This window comes from Melanerpes formicivorus, unplaced genomic scaffold (genome assembly GCF_026170545.1).
Source record: "Melanerpes formicivorus ecotype bairdi unplaced genomic scaffold, bMelFor1.0.p_v2 SCAF_49, whole genome shotgun sequence".
Classification (NCBI taxonomy): domain Eukaryota; kingdom Metazoa; phylum Chordata; class Aves; order Piciformes; family Picidae; genus Melanerpes; species Melanerpes formicivorus.
The window spans coordinates 4566926-4572458 of NW_027142401.1; positions in this window are offsets into that span (position 1 = coordinate 4566926).

Genomic DNA, 5533 nt, shown 5'->3' on the forward strand with positions numbered 1-5533 from the left:
GTGGTTCTGTGATGTAATGTGAGCCGTGGGACAAAAGCTACATCTCACAAATAATCCAGGATGCTCATTACCAAAATTTACAGCAAAGTCTAATTATCCATCAGGATAAATGTAGTCATGGTATTTGTTCACACATAGCTGAATCACAGGTTGCTAGGGGCTGGAAGGGACCTCCAGAGTTCATCCAGTCCAACTCAGGAACAGTATGGCCACACCTCGAGTACTGTGTCCAGTTCTGGGCCCCGCAGTTTGGGAAAGATGTTGACTTGCTGGAACGTGTCCAGAGAAGGGCAACAAAGGTGGGGAGGGGTTTGGAACACAAGCCCTATGAGGAGAGACTGAGGGAGCTGGGGTTGCTTAGCCTGGAGAAGAGGAGACTCAGGGGTGACCTTATTGCTCTCTACAACTACCTGAAGGGAGGTTGTAGCCAGGCAGAGGTTGGTCTCTTGTCCCAGGCAAGCAGCACCAGAACAAGAGGACACAGTCTCAGGCTGCACCAGGGGAGGTTTAGGCTGGAGGTCAGGAGGAAGTTTTACACAGAGAGAGTGATTGCCCATTGGAATGGACTGCCCGAGGAGGTGGTGGAGTCGCCATCGCTGGAGGTGTTCAGGAGGAGACTTGACAGGGTGCTTGGTTGCATGGGTTAGTTGATTAGGTGGTGTTGGATGATAGGTTGGACACGATGATCTTGAAGGTCTCTTCCAACCTATTCTATTCTATTCTATTCTATTCTATTCTATTCTATTCTATTCTATTCTATTCTATCACCCAGGACAGGTCACACAAGAATGCATCCAAGTGGGTTTGGAAAGCCTCCAGAGAAAGAGACTCCACAACCTCTCTGGGCAGCCTGCAGTCTTACCCAAGTCAACATCATCTGTGAAAATTCGGTGCTGCAATGTGAAATACAGGAACTGTAATGTACTTCTTTAACAAAAAGAAAAGTAAACCTGGTGACTAAAGATACCCAGCATACCAGCCAAAATCCAGCTCACTGCATTTGGCTGAACTTGAGGCACCTATGAGGAACTGTGTGCTCCATTTTTGGGGCTACACTTTTTCTCCTTGGCCTTTTTACAACCTGTCAGGTGTAGCTGAGCTTCCCAGTGCTACAAGTGCACCTCATTGTGGCTTAACTGATGCTTACATTGGACCACAAGCCTCTAGAATGTTTCCTAGCTGAGGCTTTAGTGGCATAGAATGCAGTGCAGATAAGGACATACCACCCAAGCTTTACTTTTATTTGCCAACAAACTGTTTTCTCTCCCCAAAACCCTGCCTTTTATGACCCCAACTGGCATAGAGGGTTGTGAACATAAGGTATTCAATCCTTTATGGAATTCCTTAGACTAAAAAGCAGCCCTTTCTGTAGTTGGAAAGTCAAAGTTAGTAGTTGTGGGTGGAGAACCATGGCATGGCTGTGCATGGGCTGGGATTGCAGGATCAGGAATAGGAATGCCTTCCAGTGACATCTGATGTTGCAGTGATGTTTGCAGGTGCTCTTGCGTACTCTGTTTGGATTCCAGCTATGTCCACCCTCTTCCTTCAGCTATCACTGCTGCTCATTTACATCTGTAATGAGCTGTTGTGTTTACTAAACTGCTGGAAGCATTGTTGTGTTTGGTTCAGTTCTCTGTTGCATTAGCAACCTGGTTTGGCTCCCTGTAGGATGAATGGGCTGTAGTAGTGGTGTAAAGGAAGGAAGATGGAAATGGGATGGTGCTGCTTTTGGTTTAAGATGCTGTAAAAACCACAGCCTGTATCACCCAGGGAGCAGAACTATCCACAGCTCATTATCCCCTTGACTGCTCTTTGACTTTAACCTGTATAACAATATCCTGGTCCACCAAAGTGGTATTTGTCAGCAGGTGACATAAGCCTTCATTTCAGCAGCATCAAGACCACCCCCTTCTAGTCTGAAGAAGGTTTCTTTGGGGACAGTGTTTTTAGCTGCAGAAGAAGAGGCTCAGGGGAGACCTTATTGCCATCTACAACTACCTGAAGGGAGGTTGTAGCCAGCTGGGGGTTGGTCTCTTCTCCCAGGCAATCTGTGACAGAACAAGAGGACACAGTCTCAAGCTGCACCAGGGGAGGTTTAGGCTGGATGTTAGGAAGAAACTGTTCACAGAAAGAGTGACTGGCCATTGGAATGTGCTGCCCAGGGGGGTGGTGGAGTCACCATTACTGGAAGTGTTTAAAAAGAGACTGGATGAGGCACTTGGTACCACGGTTTAGTTGATTAGATGGTGTGGGGTGATAGGTTGGACTTGATGATCTTGAAGGTCTTTTCCAGCCCAGTTAATTCTGTGTTCTGTTACAGCAGTTCCTCCCCAGTTCCTTTGCTGCTGCACCCATTGTGTAGCCCAACAATTCCCAGGGCTACCTGAAGACCCTGATCTTGAAACAAGTCTATGGTTTGGAAAAAAACCAAAACCCATACATTAAAAATCCATGCAGAGAAGTAGCATTAAATCTGGACACTGGTTTAACCTTGGTCCTGGTTCTGCAGCAGTACCAGCACAGGGGGCAGTGCAGGACAGGATCCACAAGCAGGGTTTGGTTAAACTCGTGGTGCATCTGGTCTGAGCAGCAATCAAAATCCTCACTTGTAAGCAAATATTTTCCTCAGGAAGAGGGAGGATATTGGTTCTCCAAATCCAGCAAAGCCTCCTTTCTAAGTAGAGACTTGCATGGTGAGCCAGGCAGTGTGTCCCTCTGGGCAGGACAGCTTAGGACATTGAGGAAGGTAGAGACACCAACAGGGTGTCAAGAAAAGATGCAGCAAGTTGGCTGCCAAAGGGGACAGCTACCTTGGATCGGGTTTTAGCACAAGACAGATGGTGAGTATTTCTTTTGTTCCCTTTTCCATCCATGTCCTTTAAACCACTTGTAGCTGTGCAGCTGTGCTGTGAAGAAATGCATTTTCATTGAATGTTGGCCTAGTTTCAGTTAACAGTATTTGGAAATGCCTCACTGACAGAAAGCAAAAATGTTTCTCACTGAAGGATGTGGTGAACCTTGAAAATAGGCTGCCAGGTTAGCCTAGTTACTCACTACCCCTGAAGGTAACAGAATGTGCCTGTAAGAAGGCTGAAGGGTTGCTGATGAGGCTGTTAGCAGAAGGGGTGGGAGAGAAGGGAAGATTTTCAGTGATGACCAGGAAGGCTGCCTGATTTACCACCAACTAGTGGCAAGTTGCCTGGACCTTCAGTCTCCAGTGGATTTCTCAGCCTTTAGCTCCTGGTTGGTCAGAGCTCCAAGGCTGGTGAGAGGCCTTGAGCACAAGCCCTGTGAGGAGAGGCTGAGGGAGCTGGGGTTGTTTAGCCTGGAGAAAAGGAGGCTCAAGGGAGACCTCATTGCTCTCTACAACTACCTGAAAGGTGGTTGTAGCCAGGAAGGGGTTGGTCTCTTCCCCCAGGCAACCAGCACCAGAACAAGGGGACACAGTCTCAAGCTGTGCCAGGGGAGGTTTAGGCTCAAGGTGAGGAGAAAGATCTTCACCGAGCGAGTCATTCATCATTGGAATGTGCTGCCCAGGGAGGTGGTGGAGTCACCATCCCTGGAGGCGTTCAAGAGGAGATTGGACGTGGCACTTGGTGCCATGGTCTAGTCATGGGTCCATGGTGACAGGTTGGACTCGATGACCCTCGAGGTCTCTTCCAACCTTAGTGATACTGTGATACTGTGATACTGTGGTTGCTCTGCCTTGTGGGTGTCTGCACACATAAAGTGTTTGTTGAGTACTTGTTAGAAGATTAGGTGATGATATTCCCTGGGTTTGTGTCCAGGAGAAGTTTCCATTACTAACCTTTCTTACCTAGTAAAAAACCAAGTAAACAGTATAAACTAGTGCAAAAGTTACCTTTGTAAGTGTAAAAATAGTTATATCCTTTGGGTGACAACAAGATTTACCAGAAAGTAATTTGGGTTTTAAACTACTTTTTTCTACTTTGAGTACTTTGCACTGACACCTGCATCTTTCTCACCCTGACCCAGGAGACAGACCTGAGCTCTTGTGTAGGTAGTTCAGCACGAAATGTCTGCTATCATCCAACACTATCTAATCAACTAAACCTTGGCACCAAGTGCCACATCCAGTCTCTTCCTAAACACCTCCAGTGATGGTGACTCCACCACCTCCCTGGGCAGCCCATTCCAATGGCAAATCACTCTTTCTGTGAACAATTTCTTCCTAACATCCAGCCTAAACCTCCCCTGGCACAGCTTGAGACTGTGTCCTCTTGTTCTGTCACAGGTTGCCAGGGAGAAGAGCCCAACCCCACCTGGCTACAACCTCCCTTCAGGTAGCTTCAGAAAGCAATAAGGTCTCCCCTGAGCCTCCTCTTCTCCAGGCTAAGCAACCCCAGCTCCCTCAGCCTCTCCTCCCAGGGCTGTGCTCCAAACCCCTCCCCAGCTTTGTTGCCCTTCTCTGGACACATTCCAGCAAGTCAACATCTTTCCTAAACTGAGGGGCCCAGAGCTGGACACAACATATTCAGCAGGATGATGACTGAGGAACTGCTGCTGCTGATGAAGCACATTATTTGCAAAACAATGTTCCAGCCCTTATTTCAAAAGCAGGTGACAATGAGGATCTGATGCTTTCCCACTTTGGTAGCAATTCACGACACATTCTGTCACAGTACACTAATACTTGTGCTTTGAAACAAGAATCAGCCTGCGTGGATAGATACATGCTGCAATCCAGCTCTGCTGGGAGTGTAGAGCTCTCAAAGGGGCTGGCAAGGCCAAGGTGTGCTGCAATAGCTGAGCAGGCAAAGGGGCTTGTTTCAGCTTCTGTGCTGAAACATCTGGCTCTTGGTGTGAGCAGGCAGGGCTGAAGGTCCACAGCATCTTGACCAGATCTGCCTCAGAAATGACTGCCTTTGGCTGCTGTGTGTCCTACACTACCCCTTGTGCCAGCAGGGGCACCCATGTGATCACAAGCTGACCCAATGTCTCAGTTTAAAGAGCAGAGAGGTATGATTTTACACCTGCACAGAGTAAAATAAACAATCTTGTTGAGTTGGAGAGAAATACAGCATTGTATTCAATAATATACAGAAAAAGACAGAATACATGGATCCTTAACACCTAATATGTATCCCAAAAGAACACAGGATACATGGAAAGGGTAGACCTAAAGGGCTTCAGTTACTGCCTGGAATCGTTCCTGCCAGTGAAGAGTCGAGCACTGCTCTTGACAAGTACTATGAATCACAGAATACCTCTGGTTGGAAGAGACCTCCAAGATCATCCAGCCCAACCCTGGACCCAGCACTGGAGGGTCAGCACTAAACCATGTCCCTAAGCACCAGGTCCACATGCTGCTTGAACACCCCCAGGGATGGTGACTCCCCCACTGCCCTGGGCAGACCATTCCAATGCTTGAGAACCCTCTCTGTGAAAAGGTATTTCCTAATATCCAGCCTAAACCTCCCCTGGCACAGCTTGAAAACATTTCCTCTAGTCCTGTTACTTGACACCAAGGAGAAGAGGCTGGCTCTCTCTTCACTCCAACCTCCCTTTGGGT